Source organism: Saccopteryx leptura, chromosome 9, assembly GCF_036850995.1.
Source record: "Saccopteryx leptura isolate mSacLep1 chromosome 9, mSacLep1_pri_phased_curated, whole genome shotgun sequence".
Lineage (NCBI taxonomy): Eukaryota > Metazoa > Chordata > Mammalia > Chiroptera > Emballonuridae > Saccopteryx > Saccopteryx leptura.
The window spans coordinates 50,003,615-50,021,604 of NC_089511.1; the positions used below are offsets into that span (position 1 = coordinate 50,003,615).

The window sequence follows — 17,990 nt, forward strand, 5'->3', positions numbered from 1 at the left end:
GAGAGACAGAGAGAGAGAGAGAGAAGAGTGACAGAGAGAGAGAAGGGGGGAGGAGCTGGAAGCATCAACTCCCATATGTGCCTTGACCAGGCAAGCCCAGGGTTTCGAACCGGCGACCTCAGCATTTCCAGGTCGACGTTTTATCCGCTGTGCCACCACAGGTCAGGCTCACTACCCTTAATTTCATCACATTTTCAAAGCCCCTGTTGTCATGCGAGCTAATATATTCACAGGTATGGGGGTAGGGTGTGGACATGGGCCATTATTTTGCCTACCACATCCTCCCATCCTTTTCCTTTCTTTATCTTCCCACTGGTAAACTATTTGGCACCAAAGCTTTTATATATTTAATTTTTAAAATTTATATTCAAAACTAAAACAGTTTATATTCATGTTTGATCATCCTTTATAAACTTATCTCTTAAAGCTCTTTCCTTGTATTAGCACCTACTAAATACCTCTTTCGTTTTAACTACTATAATTGAAGTTTAATTAGCAGGCATTATTTTTGTTGAAGGACACAAACAATGCTGTTGTGACCACTCTTGGACGCATATCTTGATGTCTTTTCCACACATGTCCTTAGAGAAAATATACTGAATTACCAGAATAAGAGTCTATATGGGTTGTTCATTTTGACAGTTTGAGACATTAATAAAAGAAAAGAAGCACTTGGTACTAAACAAAGGAAGGTCTCAAGAAGCATTAAAGATGTTCTATACAGAGAATGTCTTTACCTAATGAAGTCATACAAATATGAAAGGGAACAATTAAAGCATTGAAGATGGAAGTGAGTGCTAACATATGGCTTAGTGTGTGCCAGTCATTATGTTAGAAGATGAGTTCCTTTTTCTCCAAGGGAGATGTTAACCCCAGTCAGTTGACGAGGAAAATGAGCAGTAGTACTTAAGTTTAGTAACTTGCCCCAGGTCGCAGCTCTGGGGTTCCACTAGGGCAAGATGTGCCTTGTGCTGTGCCTCAGGGACAGTGGGGACCCCTCAGAGTTCTATCCTCTACCTCTCAGTCCTCAGGTATGGGCAGCAAAGTGGCAAATCATTCATATTCTTAGATTGTTGAGCTCTTTAAATGTTTGTGGTACTCTTATGTATGTTCTGCTTTGATTCTTTTACTGAAAAAGAAAATCTCATAGAATGAGTGACTGTATTTTAAATAGAGCATTGCTGTTGCACAACACTGTTGGGAAACCCATACGTTGCCCAAAGCCTGAGATGGGCGGCGGCTCTGGCTGCGTGGCCGGGCTGATGGGATGGGGTGAGGGCTCCCTCTCTGCGAGTCGTCCCTCTTGGATCTGCTGTTGAGGGAAGCGGGCTTCTCCCTGTGTCAGACTGAGCTGGGGCTCACCCTAACCAGGGAGCCTAGGTTAGAACAGAAGTTGCCCTGGAGTTGCCACTCCGGGTTGTTAGTGTATTGGGTTTGAAGCTCCTGGGGATGGCATGAGGCCTTTGGGGCTGCTTCTCCAAAAGAGCTCCCAAGCACCAAGCACATGCCACCTGGCAGGCTGGTGGTGGCTGTAAGAGGTAATGTTATAGCAGACTGTTGGCTGTGAGCTGGCTAATTTGGGGAGGGTGAGAGGTGGTTGGATTCCACAGTAAATTGACCTGCATGCATGCAGGTGATAGGATTTGGCACAGGGATCATAAAAATCAGGGTCTAGGGGTATGTCCAAATGCTCAGGCCTTGTTCTACTTGCTCTTGTGCAGAAGAAGCGTGATTGTGCATGTAGAGTCGTGTTTATTGCTACTTCAGAGTGAGCAGTGTCAGATAAAGGAGTGTCAGAGCTGCCTGCTTTCTAGCCGGTTCAGCTCGGCTCTGGTTGGCCTAGGCCCAGACCTCGATGTTCCTGGGCCTCTGTCACTTAGAGAAGAGCTACATGGGAGTGCAGACACAAAGAGCTACTTGTGTGAATTCAAACCAGTGGCAGCTGCAGGAAAAGAGAGTAATAAAGTCCTATTTTGCTTTTGTTCAACTCTAAAGGGGACTTTAGGATTTTTATAACATTGCAGGGTTCCTTAGGAAAGCTTGACTTGGCGCTTTTATTCTGAGGGTATTGGGGACTTTCTGTGAGGGGAGGTGCTATCAGAAGGACAGTCTGACAGGGATGGACCTGTTGTGGGACCTCGCGACCAACAGGCTATGCGATTTTATTGCAGTTACTTTCCCTCTCTCGGCCTTTAATCCGGGGAGCTTGGACTAAAGCAGCTGAGAGATTTGCACTCAGTACCAGCACTTTGGGTCATGGTACCTTGGGTACCAGAACACTGGTTCCTAACTGACATGCTTTGCAGAGGTTTTGGAGCCCAACAGAGCTGCTTCTGATTCCTGGGTCACAGCACGTATTAGCTCTGTGAACATAAGCAAGTGACTTCTCCTTCCCCTCCTGGTAGATGGGGATCAAGTCACCTGGATCATGGGGTGGTTGTAAAGACTCAGTTCAGTTAAGTGAGTAAAGCACTCAGTGTCTGGCACCCTCCTGGTAAGTAGGGGGACCCATTAGCATGTACACTGCGTGGTACGTGAGGGCTTGCAGCACTGTCCTTTGACTTCCTATCACAGAGGGAGTGCTCCCATTAGTTTTCATTAAAATAAATTCTGGTGACTGTGGACCAGCAGACCACTCTTTCCTCCCCTGCTTTCTGTTCCTTTGCATCACGTGAATTTGCCCCTAGAGGGGTGTCAGTGGCTGACTTGTGGGGTCTCAGGAGTGGACAGCTCTGCTTACAGGGATGCCCTTTAGGAGAGGATTCTTTAACAGAGAATAAAACTAATGACAAGTATGGTCTAAATAGATCAACCTGGAGTTTCTCGATTTGAGACCTCATGATTTCAACATAGCTTTTTCTTTCTTCTTCTTCCTCTTCTTCTTCTTCTTCTTCTTCTTCTTCTTCTTCTTCTTCTTCTTCTTCTTCTTTCTTCTTCTTCCTCTTCCTCTTCCTCTTCCTCTTCCTCTTCCTCTTTTTTTTTTTTTTTTTTTTTTTTTTTTTTTTTTTTTTAAGTAAGAGGAGGGTAGATAGTAAGACAGGCTCCCACATGTGCCCTGACCAGGATCCACCCAGCTACCTGCGTCTGGGGTGGGGCGGATGCTTGAATCAACTGAGCTATCCTCAGTGCCTGAGGCTGACGCTCAGAGCAGCTGAGCTATCCTTACTGCCAGGGCCTCACCATAGCTTTCTCACAGTTCCTAACTTCTGTTATTAGAAAAGAAATGTATTAGGTACAGTGCAGTAGAAAAACACAGCTATATTTTATCCTCAGGAGAGAGGACAAGGAAGCATGAAAAGGAAGGCTTAATTTCTTCCCAAATATTTATTGAATTTAGCCTTGGCCAGTTGGCTCAGTGGATAGAGTGTTGGCCTGGTGTGTGGACATCCTAGGTTCAATCCCTAATCAGGGCAAACATGAGAAGCAGCCATCTGCTTCTCTTCTCGTCCCTCTCTCCCTTCTCTTTCTCTCTTCTCCCACAGCACAGCCAGTGGCTCGATTGGTTTGAGTATTGGCCCTAGTTGCTGAGCATAGCTTGGTTGATTCGAGCATCGGCCCCATATGGGGTTGCAAGGTGGATCTTTGCCACGGACCAGTGCGGCTAGTAATTGTCCAGGTCCTGAGTGAGAACAGTGCGGAATGAAGAAATAAACTCAGAGAAAAGAAGTATGGGATCGGAAGGTCTCTGCAAGCTGATAGCAAGCCAGAGCAAAGCCAAGCCCCCTGGTCTACTTTATTATATAGCGCAGAGCCATATGCAAATAGGGAAGTCTCCAAAGTCACATATCTGAGGCATAAACAGGAATCCTCTTAAGGTATAAGCAGGAACTCCCCACCATGCATAACTGAGATCAACCAACATCAGAACAAAGGATGAGAGAAAGGGTATGTAAATTGCCTCTAGCAATTTAAACAATCAGAGGTTGTAGAGAACAACTTATAATTGCCTTATAATTGTAAATAGCCTTTAGCAACTTACTCAAACAAGAGAGGTGGGGGGATGGGCAGCAAGGACCCTGTCAGCTTACTGCCAGTCCCCCACACCTCTGTCCCCCTCACATCTAAACTGCAAGGACCCTGTCAGCTTGCAGTCTCCCACAGATCTTGATTGGAATGCATGTAGGGGTCTATCTACCCGCCTCTCACTTGAAAAATAATTAACATTTGTTGAATTCTGCTCATTTTAAGGCAAAATGAGTATAGCTGATGTGGTCCTTACCATCATGGAGATTAGTTTATTGGGGCAGGGCAGACATTCAGTTGAAGAAGTGATGATTTCATTATAGCTGTGACAGTGCTTGGAGAAATACAGTGTGTAAACAGTGTGTGATGTTGGATCGCATGTGATGAGGAGATCAGGACAGTCATCTTGGAGGTGTGAAGAAGAGAGAGAGCATGCCAGGGTGGATGGGGAAGGTGTTTCTCTAGGCAGAAGGATCACACAAGCAAAGGTCCCCTGGCAGAAAGGGGCTGGACCCATCAGAGAAGGGGAAAGAAGGCACGGTAGCTTTGAGGCTAATGAGCTTTGGGGACAGAGGAACGTGAATGATTTAGAGAGGTGGGCAAGGGCTGGTGGCCTGGACATTGATGATCCAGATTTTATTCCAATGGGAAGCAGAGTTACTTAGGGAAAGGCCATGCCATGATATGATTACACGTGTGATTTTGAACGGTCACTCTAGCGTCTTAGTGGAGGATAGTTTTGGATAGGGGGAGCATGAAGGATATGGGAGACCAGTTTGGAGGCTTCTGCAGTCATCCAGGTTTGGGATGGCAAGGCCTTCTGTCGCCCAGGTGGGGAATGGAGGTGGACATGTAGGGGGTGCAGTCTGCAGGACGCCTGACTGCCTGGATGGGGAGATGGATGCTAAGGGGAAATGGAAGGATCACTCAGGTCCTGTCCTGAGCTTCTGAGAGAAAGGCAGTACCATCGGGGCTGCTAGAAAATTTGGGGGGATTGTGGTTTGGGTGGGGATGGGGGTGTGTCCCCTTCCTCTTTGGAGGTGCGCTCCCCCTATATAATGTATGGCTGCTCCCCCTCTCCCGCAGGCCTCTGCTCGAATGGCCCTTAGCAGGGAGACTTAGGCCCCCCTCAGTTACATCAGTTCTGCCCTCTCCGCTCTTCTACTCTGCAGCACCAACCACCATCTGACAAAGTGCTTATTTTCTGATTTGTTTAGAATATATGTCCTTTTAAGAAAGTGTGAGCTCTTTGAGGGTATGGATTTTTACCTGCTTATTTCCTGTGGCTTTTGTAGCTCCTAAAACAGTGCGTGGCACATAGGCCCCCAGTACTCATGGAATGAATCGTGAGTTTTTTTCTAGTTCTTTTTTTGTATCCTTTTCAAACTTGATTGACTTTTAAGGTGAGGCTAGAAGAGGTAGGGCACAGGGGTACTACTGTTCATTTGCCATATCAAGTCTTTTTAAAAAAATGTAGGCAGAATGAATGAAAAAGTTTGATGATTTTTTTCTTTTTAAAAAATTCAGTGTTAGAAAAGAGCAGCTATGCCTGACCAGGCTGTGGCACAGTGGATAGGGCGTCGGACTGGGATGCGGAGGAGCCAGCCAGGTTCGAAACCCCGAGGTTGCCGGCTTGAGCGCTGGCTCATCTGGTTTGAGCACGGGCTCACCAGGTTGGGTGTGGGGTTGCTGGCTTGAGCATGGGATCATAGACGTGACCCCATGGTCGCTAGCTTGAGCCCAAAGGTTGCTGGCTTGAAGCCCAAGGTCACTGGCTTGAGCAAGGGGTCACTCACTCTACTGTAGTCCCCTGGTCAAGGCACATAGGAGAAAGCAATCAGTGAACAACTAAGGTGCTGCAATGAAGAATTGATGCTTCTCATCTCTCTCCCTTCCTGTCTGTCCCTAATTGTTTCTCTCTCTGACTCTGTCAAAAAAAAAAAAAAAAAAAAAAAAAAGAATAGCTATGAAAATGTTTATAATCACATCTTTTTTGTTTTATAAATGGGTATAAAAACCTGACATCCATATGTTATATTGTTCAGATTAGGGAGCTAAATTATATCACATTGTAATTCCTCTGAACTACTTGTTTTTCTGGGAGGGGCCGTTGAATTTTGCTGACATCGTTTTTCCTTTCCGGGGAAAGGTAGGCTAGGATCAAAACAACTTAAAAGCAGAAATTTGAGGGCAGCAGTGGATAAAAACCTTTTGTTAGAGATATTGTTGGATTTCTGGGTCTTTGAATAGCCAGTAATTTGAAAGGACTGATAATGCAGATGTGTTCCTAAACTTACTAACTTTTGAGAATAAATCTATTGCCATCACTTGTAAAAAATGAACAGGCTCTCTGCTTGTGAAAGTGGAGGCTGTATACATAATGGTAGTAATGTAGCTCTTGTAACCACACCTCTAGCACTCGCTAGTTGTGTAACCTTGCACAAGCTACTTAACCTTTCTTTAAATAGGTGTTACCAAAATTGTATTATTATTTGATGGGTTAGGAGAAAACAAATATGCATTATCGTTAACATTTAAGAGCTAACTTAATTGATGCTATTGCTAAATGGGATTTAAAAAGAACTAAGTGTCAGAGAATATAATTTGTCCAGGCAACGTTCCCCAAACTTGCCTGAGCATAAGAATATCCTTGGGGTGCTTGTTAAAATATAGATTCTCAGGCACCACCCAGATTTGCTGAGTCAGATCTCTAGAGGTGGGTCCTGGGAATCATGGTAGGCAGGCAGGGTATGACACACCTTAGATTTTGTGAGCCGGTCCTTGGTTTCAAATATTCTGCCCAGTGGATTCCAGATATGTGTTTCTATTTACCAGCTTATGTCTAAATTTTCAGACGAGAAGTATGGTCACTGTTTTTATCGGCCATTTTATTCAGGGTCTTCTCTAATCAGAGCAGACAGAACTTGCTTCTGGGTTCCCAGGAACATGAGGTGATGTATAGCAAAAAATGGCATACGGTCTGTTTAAGTTACTCAGCTTCCTTAGCCTTCTTTCTGTTTACAAAAGCTGTACAATCTTTATAAGCTGTTCTGTGAAATACATGCGGTGACATGGTCAGCTTATCTTGACAACCCCCGTTCTCCCAAGTCTCTGAGACTTCGGTTACTCCAGGCTGTCAGAGCGACGGTGACCGTGGAAGCAGTGTGTGCACATGCAAGGCGACCCCCAGGTTTGGGTCATCGGAGGCCAAGCCTGCAGCACTGTTCTTTCCTCTTCCGAGAGCTGGGAACCAGGAAGGAACGTTTCACTTGACTGCACTTAGGACAACATGTTCTTAATGAACTGTTCTGGGAAAACAGCATTTTGTTGTTTTCACACAAGCCTGCAAGTTCATTTCCCCTCTCTAGCTCGGGCAGTAACTAATCATTTTCCTACCAGTGACAGAGATGAGCATGTAGAACTTTTACTCGGAGGGCTGAGCTTTCTGCGGACGTTAGAGATGGAGCTCACCCCTCTTGGAGGAATACGGGATTTTCATTTTCAGTAAGGTGGTGGCACTCCCCACGCTGGGTGGGGCTGTGGGTGCTTGTTCTCTCCCGTGATTCTGTGACCGTTTCAGGAATTTTCCCTAGCAGCCATTTTTTTTTTAATGGTCATGGTTTCGTATTGATATTTTACTTCACTTTACTTCAGGTTGCCTTTAACTGGATCTTTCTGTGTGCATGGGAGAAATTGATTTGTGCTGAGAATCTTATTTGGATAATAAGTTCATTTTATGACCCATGACAAATCAATCCACTTTTAGGACTTTTTAAAAAATTGAAAAGGTGATGTAAGCTTATAAATTTGCCTATTTTTACTTTCTTAGAAAAGAGCCTGTGAGGTCTTGAGAACATTTACCTAAATGAATTTAAACTTAATCTAGAGATTGAAAGGCAAGGTGTTTCTTCTTTTTTTTTCCTTGCCTGAATAGTTTCATGTGACACAATTTTGTATCTGCCCAGCATCAAATGGCAAACTCCTAAAATTTTAGTGAATTTAAAGACCTCATTAGGAAAATATTGTGAAATACCAGCAGCTAATTGTTCCTTTGTTAGCACGCCTAAAGGAGCAAACCTTCTGGATAGAAAAGGCCGGGGCGGGGTTGGTGTGCAGGTGAGTTTGCTTCCTTCCCTCAGGGGGGCAGAGAGGACTGGCCCCCAGTGGGCCCTGGACCTTCCCCACCCTCAGGAGCTCGGCTCCAGGTGAGCCTGGGCCTGCACTGTCACTTTCCCTCCCCACTTCTCTTGATGTTCGGGCTTTTTCTTTTTCTTTCCTCATCTGTCAATCATCTTTGCGTGGGGAGAGGCTGAAGGTGGAAATTCAAGAGTCATCTTTTTATAGACAGTAGAGATGATTACCCAGCTAAGTGGTTCTGACCAGTCATAGCCACAGATGGGTATCTTGTCAGGTGATGGGCCCCTGGGGGAGGAAGGAGTTTGTGGAAGAGCAGTCAGGGACTTGGGCACACGGGTTGTGTTCACAGGGAGGAGGCAAGGCCCATGCCAGGCATTTCTAAATTGCAAATACAGCACATAGTGAAGACACAGTCTATCTACATAAGAAGCCTTCTGTTCAAAGCAACTAAAAACCCCAAGTCCTTTCATCCCCCAGCAAACATACATTCATCAAAAATGATAAAAGCAAGATATGTGATTTAAATTTTGTTAAATACCCATACTTAAAATTGTAATTGTTTATGTAATTATGTCTAATTATCTAAAACGCTGTCCTAAGATTTTTTTATTAGGGTTTTAATGACACCATGTATTTTAACATCTCATCATATTGTCTAACCTTTAGAAGTGGGGTTCCTTACTTATACTTTTTTCTAAACTCCTCCCACACCAGACCCAGGACAGAGCACCTTAAAAGGACTTTCAGGTGACTTGTTGAATGGAGTAGAAGCATGAGTCAGTCCCTTTATGGAGGTGGAATTCTGCACTACTTGCCTGTGGGTGTTCACATATTCATTTTGTTTATTTACAAGCTGTTTTAGCTCAAGAAATGCTTGCTAATTTTTCTTTAGTCTGTGTGTGAATCATGTGGAATTATCTCTGCAAATTCATTTTCTCAATGCAGAGAAGCAGGAAAAATCAGACATGTTTTATTAAGTGTTCTGCCTGGGATAATTAAAAATGTGACAAGGTACTTTTGTATGTAATACAACATTGTGCCTGTCTCTTGCTTTATTTTCTTGGAAGCACTTATCAGCAGATCACACAGTATTTGCTTCATTTTTTAACTTGCTCATTGCTTGTTTTCCTAACTAGAATGTGAACTCCCTGAAGGCAGGGATATGTCTGTATCCACTGGGGTATCTCCAGTGCCATAATGCTTGGTAGGTAGCAGGTGCTCAGCATGGAGATAGTCACCGATCAAATACATGAGTCAGTTTCTGAAGTCAGTGTGTGACTACTCTCCCCCCAAATTTAATATTTAATAATAAAAGAGAAAAAAAAGTAACAATTCAGGGGGGAATCCGGACAACACCTTAAACAAGGGGTCAAAATTAACATCACAATAGGGGGCAGGGTTGTCATGAGCCTCTGTATGTTGTGCCCAATCAAGAATGGGACATCTGAATCTAATCATGAAGAAACATCAGAAACCCAAATGAAAGGATACTCTCTAAAATAACTGGCATGTATTCTTCAAAAATATCAATGATATGAAGGACAAAAGTTGAAGAACTTTCAGTTTAAAGAACACTACAGAGACAGCAGAGTTAAAAGTAGTACGTGATTTAATGCTGGATCTTGGTGAAAAGAAAACTGTTGTAACGGTCATTAAGACGATTAATGAAATTAAAAATGCAAGGGGGCCAGGGAAACGTCACGAGCGAGTGCGTTTATATAATTTAACTCTCTAGATAAATTGTCAGGATTCACAAGCCACCACAAATCTGGCTGTCTTGAGCCATGTTTCAGGACCAGGGCAGCAGGTGAAACGTTGGCAAGGGTAAGAACCCTAGAACTGGATTCGAGACATCTGCCTTCTAGTCCCGGCTCTGCTACTGAAGCTGTGTGGTGACCGTGGTTCTTTCTCAGAGGTTGGAGTTCTGAGGTTCAGAGACTCTGGCTGTTAAATAACTTTGAATCTGACTTAGTTCATGGGTGGGAATGCTAGGGTTTATTGTGGCTGGCTCTAGTAATAGGATGATTTCAAAAACCAATGAAGGAGGAAAAGTAAGGACAGTGATGGACAAGGTTTCCTGTTTGTTAGCACTGACACTTATTGGTTTGTTTGGTTTTTTTTTTTTTGTTTTTTTTTTTGGTATTTTTCCGAAATTGAAAGCAGGGAGGCAATCAGACAGACTCCCGCATGTGCCCAACCGGGATCCACCAGGCATGCCCACCAAGGGGCGATGCTCTGCCCATCTGGAGCGTTGCTCTGTTGCAACCAGAGCCTGACGCAGAGGCAATGGAGCCGTCCTCAGCCCCCTAGACCAACTTTTTATCCAGTGGAGCCCTGGCTGCAGGAAGGAAAGAGAGAGATAGAGAGGAAGGAGAGGGGGAAGAGTGGAGAAGCAGATGGGCACTTCTCCTGTGTGTTCTGACTGGGAATCAAACCCAGATTTCCACACGCCAGCCAACACTCCACTGCTGAGCCAACTGGCCAGGGCCTGTTGGTTTGTTCTTGATTGTCAAATTCTACTGAGAAGACAGAGGGGGGTGGAGATAGAAAAGGGTGCCAAATACTCAAAACATACAGTTTTTCAGAGAATGTATAGTATTATTTTCTTCTAGAGTGGTGAAGCTAATTTCAGAAATTTATTTTACAGGGCATGTTTTGTTACCAGTCTTATTTCAGCCCAGTTTCTCTGTCTGACCTCTGTGATCACTGAGACCCAGTGATGATAGATATTCGTAATGTGACCATAGCCTTCCTAAGACTGGTTAAAGAGTCTTTTAAAAAATTGGCTGAGATACCTCGTTAAATCTTTTTTTTTTTTTTTAAAGAGAGAGTGAGAGAGTCAGTTAGGGAGAGAGGGGGTTGCTTTCACTCTGGTTGTGAATTGATTATACTTCTCTTATATGCCTGGACTGGAGCCAAACCAGTGTCCCCTTGTTTAAGCCAGTGAACCTTGGCCTTTTAATGCCAGTGACCTTTGGACTCAAGTTGGTGAGCCTTGAGATCCTGTGGATGATATTCCCCTCCCCCCAAGCCAGTGACCCCATGCTGATGAGCCTGCTCTCACAGCCAGCCATCTCAGACCTGGGGGTTTCCAAGGGCAGCGACCCTAGTGTTCCGCATGTTCCGGGTTGACACTTGGCTCACTGCACCACCACTAATCCGGCACCTTGTTGAATCTTGAACCACCAAAGAAAGATTTAAAACTTATAGATCTGTATAGCATAATCACTGAAATTAGAAAGTAATTTTAAAACATTTTAACATAACAATAATTGAAATAGTTTCCTGGTTAAATCTGAACTAATAAATCTAAACAAATGCTGTTATCAGGGCATGCCATTGTTTTGGAGCACTTCCTTGAGTGGGTGGAAGAAAGAAGTTCATGTGAGTTTGTATTAGCCAAGAGAGAGGAAGGCTGTCCAGAAACCTGGAGCCAGTAGCATAATTAGTGTTTTAACGTGATATTTTATATGAATGTTTCTCAGTGGGGTTTATAAATAATATGTCAGGATTTTAAGGAGTAATTTAAAAGGCAGTATAATAGTAATGGAACCTGAATCAAAATCCTTCTGGAAAGATTAAAAGTGTTAATAAATGCAGAGTACTTAGAGAAATGCCTGGTGCACACCCATGTAAAAGGATCTTTAAGTATTTTGATGATGAATTAGCCCCCCTTTGATTTAATTTTTATGTTAAAATCCATTTTCATTTGCTTAAATGTGAAGTATGCATACATCTTCTTCTAACTGCTCAGGTTCCCACATATTTTATATTTTACACTAATCTGTTAGTAAATTTGTAGAAAGAGAACTAAGTGAAAGCAGTTATTTGATAGGAATTTGGATTAAATGATTTCTAAGCCTTTCCCTTAGGTTCTGTGAATTTAAATGAGAAGCCAGATAAAGGTGCAAAATAAGAGATTCCTAGATAGGCGTTAACAGATTAAGCTTGTGTGTGTGTGTGTGTGTGTGTGTGTGTGTGTGTGTGTGTGTTTTAACACGGTATGTGAATTCAGCCTAAGCCACACTTCAGAAGATAGCCCTTTGTCATTAACTCTTTTAATTCATTAATCAAGAGAACATAGAAAACCAATTTGTCTCACAATGTGCTCTTTTTGCTGTACCCAGATTAAGTATAAAATATGTGACAAGTTCATGTACTCACTTTTCAAATTGCAAAAAAAGGGTGCAATTTTGTGGTATGCTACTACTGTTTGATTTCTGACAGCCTGCCTACTCTAGAGAATACTTATGTTTATATATAAGAAAATGCTATTGTGGCTATAGTGACATCTTTGAGGTTTGAGGAATATGTGTATAAATTGTATTAAATAAGATAATCAGAATAAATTTGGAAAGGACATGCATATATAAAATGGCTAACTGTGAGATCTTTTTGTGACTTACCTTTTAGTAGTATTCTAGTAATAATGAAATCTCCGTCCTTCTTATCATCTGTTATTCTTTTAGTGATTATTAGATGCCAGGCATGTGCTAAGTGATTGATAAAATTTTGCAACTTAATTCTCCGGCAACTTTAAGAGTTGAGTATTCACAGCTCTGTTTCACAAATGAAGAAACTGAGATTTAGAGGAAGGGTACTTGATCTCAGAAGTGGCGGTTTTAAATTTGAATGCAGGATGGTTTTGTGTTCAAAGTGTTTTTGTTTTAGCTTAATTGCTTTATTAAAATTACCTCTCAGAAGATGATTATTCAGCATATTCATGAGAACAGATTTACCAACACTCTTAGCCAACTGTGTAGGTGGGACAAAATTTAATTTGATTAACCAGTTTTTTAAAATTAGTTTTAATGGGGGTGACATTAATCAATCAGGGTACATATGTTCAGAGAAAACATCAGGTTTATTTTGACATTTGATTATGTTGCATACCCATCACCCAATGTCATATTTGATTAACCAGTTTTAAAGTTAGAAAAAGAGAAAGGATTGCCATAAGAATGGCTATTATCAGAAAACCCAGAAAATGACAAGTGTTGACAATGATATGGATAAACTGGAATTCTTATGCCCTGGTAGGACTGTAAAATAATAGTTTCTTTGGGTAACAGTATGGTAGTCCCTTAAAAAATTAATAATATATAGTAATTACCATATGATCCAGTGGTTTTACTTCTGAGTATCCAATAGAATGGAAAACAGAATCTCGAGGAGATATCTGCACACTCATTTTCAAAGCAGCATTAGTCACAGTAGCCAAGAGGTGGGAGCAATTCAAATGTTCATTGATGGATAAATGTGTAGATAAAATGTATATACAAACAGTGGAATATTAGCCTTGAAAAGGAGGGAGCTGACAAATGCTGCAATATGGATGGACTTTAAGACATTATACTGAGTGAAAGAAACCAGTTACAAAAGGACAAATACTGTATGGTTCCACTTATATGAAGTACCCATAGTAGTCAAAATTATAGAAACAGAATGCAGAATGGTGGTTTCCAGGGGCTAGGGAGGGGGCAATGGTGAGTTATTGTTCAGTAGGTACAGAGTTTCACTTTGGGAAGGTGAAAGAGTGCTGGGGATGGATGGTGGTGATAGTTGCACAATTTGAATGTTCTCAATGACACTGAACTATATACTTAAAAGTGGTTAAGGTAGTAAATTTTATGTTAAGTGTATTTTACCACAATTAAAAATAATAATAATAAACGGGAAAAAATTAAAGGAATAACATGGTTGGCTCTGAACTCTTCCATCTGAAGGATAAAAGGGATTTTTATCCAGTCACATATATTTTTTTAAATTAATTTTTTTAATTTTTTTTATATTCATTTTAGAGAAGAGAAGGAGAGACAGAGAGAGAGAGAGAGAGACAGAGAGAGGAGAGACAGGGGGAGAGAAGGGGGGAGGAGCTGGAAGCATCAACTCCCATATATGCCTTGACCAGGCAAGCCCAGGGTTTCGAACCGGCGACCTCAGCATTTCCAGGTTGACGCTTTATCCACTGCGCCACCATAGGTCAGGCTATCCAGTCATATATTTTGCAAGTTAAATTATTCCAACCTACCCAAACAGCATTCTTTGGAAAAATCAAGGGTGGAGGGGATTCATTGAGACCTTGAGTTGTATTTCCCTAAACCCCAACTTGCTTGAAGTCTTCATTCTCTTCATCTTGGCCAGTGCAAAATGAATGGGCTTTTCTTAGAAACTGAATTCCCTGGAGGGTGATATCAGCATACTTCCACTCAGAGGGTTTTAATAGCAGCTTGCTCAGTCTGGGAGGGAAAGCAAAGTGCATACAGAAATAACTCAGGGCTCACATTCAAATACATAAACAAGATGCTTCTAAAATGAAACCTGTAACCAGGAGTCATGCTTTTCTGTTAAGCTCAGTATTAGGTGGTAAGTGAATGAATCATCTGGTCTGAACTGGTAAATTAAAGAATGTGGTCAACTGAAGGAACTGGTCAACCCAGGAAACCTTTTGGTTTATCTTACAAAATCTCATTGGTTCCCCATGTAATTTGGAAAAGTTTAATGTGATATAACAGTAAAGCTAGGTTGACCTGTCTCCCTGCTTTAACACTGTAAGGGTTGTATGGATTCTATAAGTTGAGGAGATGGGTCCAACCTTTCCAGTTGGTTAAAAGCTATTTGAGTCGTCACCATGCAGGAGCAGCAGTGTAGTGGTGAATGGACTTCATGCTCTGGTGTAGAATGGTCCTTTCCAGGCATCTATTTGTGTGAAAAGTTCAGCAAAGGAGTACTGGGAGCATCTGGCAGAGAGGCCTTTACCCTATTTGGGAGGCCAGGGAGAGGTGTGGTTGACCAGAGTTCCTCTAGTTCAGCGGTTCTCAACCTGTGGGTCGCGACCCCGGCGGGGTCGCCTAAAGCCATCGGAAAATACATAATGCATATCAGGTATTTACATTCTGAATCATAACTGTAGCAAAATTACAGTTATGAAGTAGCCACCAAAATTATTTTTTGGTTTGGGGTCACCGCAACATGAGGAACTGTGTTGCGGGGTCACGGCATTAGAAAGGTTGAGAACCACTGCTCTAGTTAATGATGGCTGAAGTGTGACCTTGAGAGGTTTGTATCATCTACGGCCATACCACCCTGAACGCGCCCGATCTCGTCTGATCTTGGAAGCTAAGCAGGGTCGGGCCTGGTTAGTACTTGGATGGGAGAGGTTTGTATCAAGGCTTCTGGACTTCATTCTAATGACAAACAATGGGGACTATTGTCACTTTTCCCTGGGGGAAAAGGAGGTTGGAAGTAACCAAGATGACTTCACAGTCCCCACTTTTGTGTGTGTGTGTGTGTGAGACAGACAAATAGGAAGAGAGAGAGATGAGAAAATCACTCGTAGTTGCGTCACTTTAGTTATTCATTGATTGCTTCTCATATCTGCCTTGATGGGGGCTCCAGCCAAGCCAGTGAGCCATTGATCAAGCCAAACACCTTGGGCTCAAGCCAGAGACATTTGGGCTCAAACCAGCCATTATGGGGTCATATCTATGATCCTATGGTCAAGCCAAATGAGCTCGTGTTGGAGCCTGCACCCTCAGGGTTTCAGACCTGGATCCTCAGCATGCCAGGTTGACGCTCTATCAATTGCACCACCACCTGATCAGGCTCACCCATCCCACTTTTAAGGTCACTTTTATATGGGGTAGAAGCTGGAGTGGAATTAGACCAAATAGGAAGCTGAGGCCAGGTAGTGCCTACAGATGCGGGCAGTGATATTAGCTGACACAAAGGACTATATGCCAAAGGCTACATGCCTCATCCTCACTCAGCTCTGTGAGCGATAGGTGAGTGGCATTCCAGGACCATTCTTCAAATGAAGAATTTAGGAGCAGAGAGGCTAAGCAATTTGCTAAAGATCACACAGCTTTATACTCCCCAGATCGGGATGGTAGGCAGGCCTAGGTGCAGGTAGTGAGGAGCTTCTTTATTCTCCCGAAGCCATGTGATCATCAGGAATGTGGTGTAGAGGTCCAGGTGTTGTTGATTGCCTTTAAACTGGGGTCCAGGAGCCCTGGGGTACCTCTGGCCATGTCTGTTCCTTCTTGGGAAAGATGACAGCTGGTATACCATGTCAGTCAACTGGGCTGGCCTGAGTTTTGTGGGGGAACGGGCCAGCTGGGGGCATTTGCTTGTGCTGGTGCACCCAGATGCCTCAGTTGCTTTTCTGGCGGTGGCTGTGGTGGGGGCACTGGGCATAATGTGGGTGGCGGCTGAGTACACAGTGTGACTCTATTCGTTAAGGAAGCTATACATTGATATTTGTTGATGGGAGCCGGTTCTGCTAGTTCCTTAGGCATCTGGAGGAGGAGTAAAGAACCTCAGACAACCAGCAGAGTGCCTTCTGTGCTGTTTACTTTATACAGAGCTAGGCGCTTGGCACAACCTGCTCGACAATAATGGCAGCAAGAAATTTACAGCCACTAAGGATTATTTATACCAGGATACAAAACCAGACTTCTCAAGACGTTTTGGAAGCCTGTTTCCTGCAGGCGTCTGTGGACAGTATGTACCTCATCTACTGAAATTTAGGAAGTTTTGTAGAGAAGCAAGGAACTGTGATTGATTTCCCACTTTGTTAAACACAATCTACCTGCACTGGTCATGCTTACTATTTAATACGTTGGACTCAGTATTAATGGAAGATTGACAGGTAGGGAGCATCTGCTTTTTTACTCTTTAAAAAAGGTTAAATTATTTCTTTTTTTACCCTGGCCGGATAGCTCAGTTGGTTAGAGCATTGTTCCGAAGCACAGAGGTTGTGGGTTTGATCCCCGGTCAGGGCACATACGGGAACAGATAGGTGTTCCCCTTTCTCTCTCTCTTACTCTCTCTCTAAAATCAATAGAATACATGTAAAATCATTAAAAAAGGAAAAATAAATGACAAAATACTTTCAAGATTGTTTCCTTTTTAATTAAAAAATATATTCACCTGGTTTTAAAAATTCCCTAAGCAACATAGAAGGGTACAGGAAGTGAAACGCCTGCCTTTCTTTCATTCCAGGCTTCCTTTGCCTTCCTGAGTTACTTTCAGTTTTCTTGTGTATTCTTCCACTATGTTCTGTGCAATTACAAACATTCTCTATACAACATGGTCACTATTCCATGCTTTTGTCTTTTCACTGTGTATGTACATATCGTACACAGTGGTGGGAGATGATTACATATCAACACATACAAGTCTAACCCATTTTTAAAAAACAGCGAAAGGATTCCAGTGCGTGGAATAACCAGAATTTAACCAGCCTTCATTTAGAACTTAGCACATTTTCAAAAAATATTGAGAGCTAAATCCCTACGGTATGTCCTTTGTTATTAACTTCTCTGTCAAAGTATATGTGCATGCAAAATCCTGGGAGGCTTACTCTTGGGCTTTGTAAAGCTAGAATTTAAACATCTGTTGTGTGAAAAACCAGTCACCTTTTAAAATTTAGCTTGGTTTATATAGTTTCCATCCCGCCAGCAGTTGTGAAAAAAGGTGCTGATTAAAGGATATCACATCTATTTAAACATTTTCTCCTAAAAGCAAGGTATTTCAACTAACTGTTATTTCAGGCAGGTACAATGTAATCATTAAGTAAGCCTCTCTCTTTTTTTTATTTTTATTTTTTATTTATTCATTTTAGAGAGGAGAGGGAGGGAGGGAGAGAGAGAGAGAGAGAGAGAGAGAGAGAGAGAGAGGAGAAACAGAGAAAGAGAAGTGGGGGGAGGAGCTGGAAGCATCAACTCCCATATGTGCCTTGACCAGGCAAGCCCAGGGTTTCTAACCAGCGGCCTCAGCATTTCCAGGTCGACGCTTTATCCACTGCACCACCACAGGTCAGGCAAGTAAGCCTCTTTCTTGATAGATACAACACTGTCATGGTTCTGAGCTCCTGGTCCCCATTAAAA

The 17,990-nt window shown here is 42.7% G+C and overlaps 1 protein-coding gene across 9 annotated transcripts in view; it reads left to right on the top strand.

Annotated features, from left to right (window-relative positions):
• Positions 1–17,990, top strand: part of SGMS1 (sphingomyelin synthase 1) — a 327,448-nt gene that overhangs the window by 135,473 nt on the left and 173,985 nt on the right. The window contains exon 1 of one of the 9 annotated variants that reach the window (XM_066348471.1): positions 7,333–7,467. The exons of 6 other annotated variants lie outside the window; for them this stretch is intronic. The gene's annotated coding sequence lies outside the window, so the exon portion shown is untranslated. Of the gene's footprint in view, positions 1–7,332; positions 7,473–16,731; positions 16,751–17,990 lie in introns of those variants that run through there. 2 more of the 9 variants (XM_066348473.1, XM_066348474.1) reach the window with 2 other exon arrangements.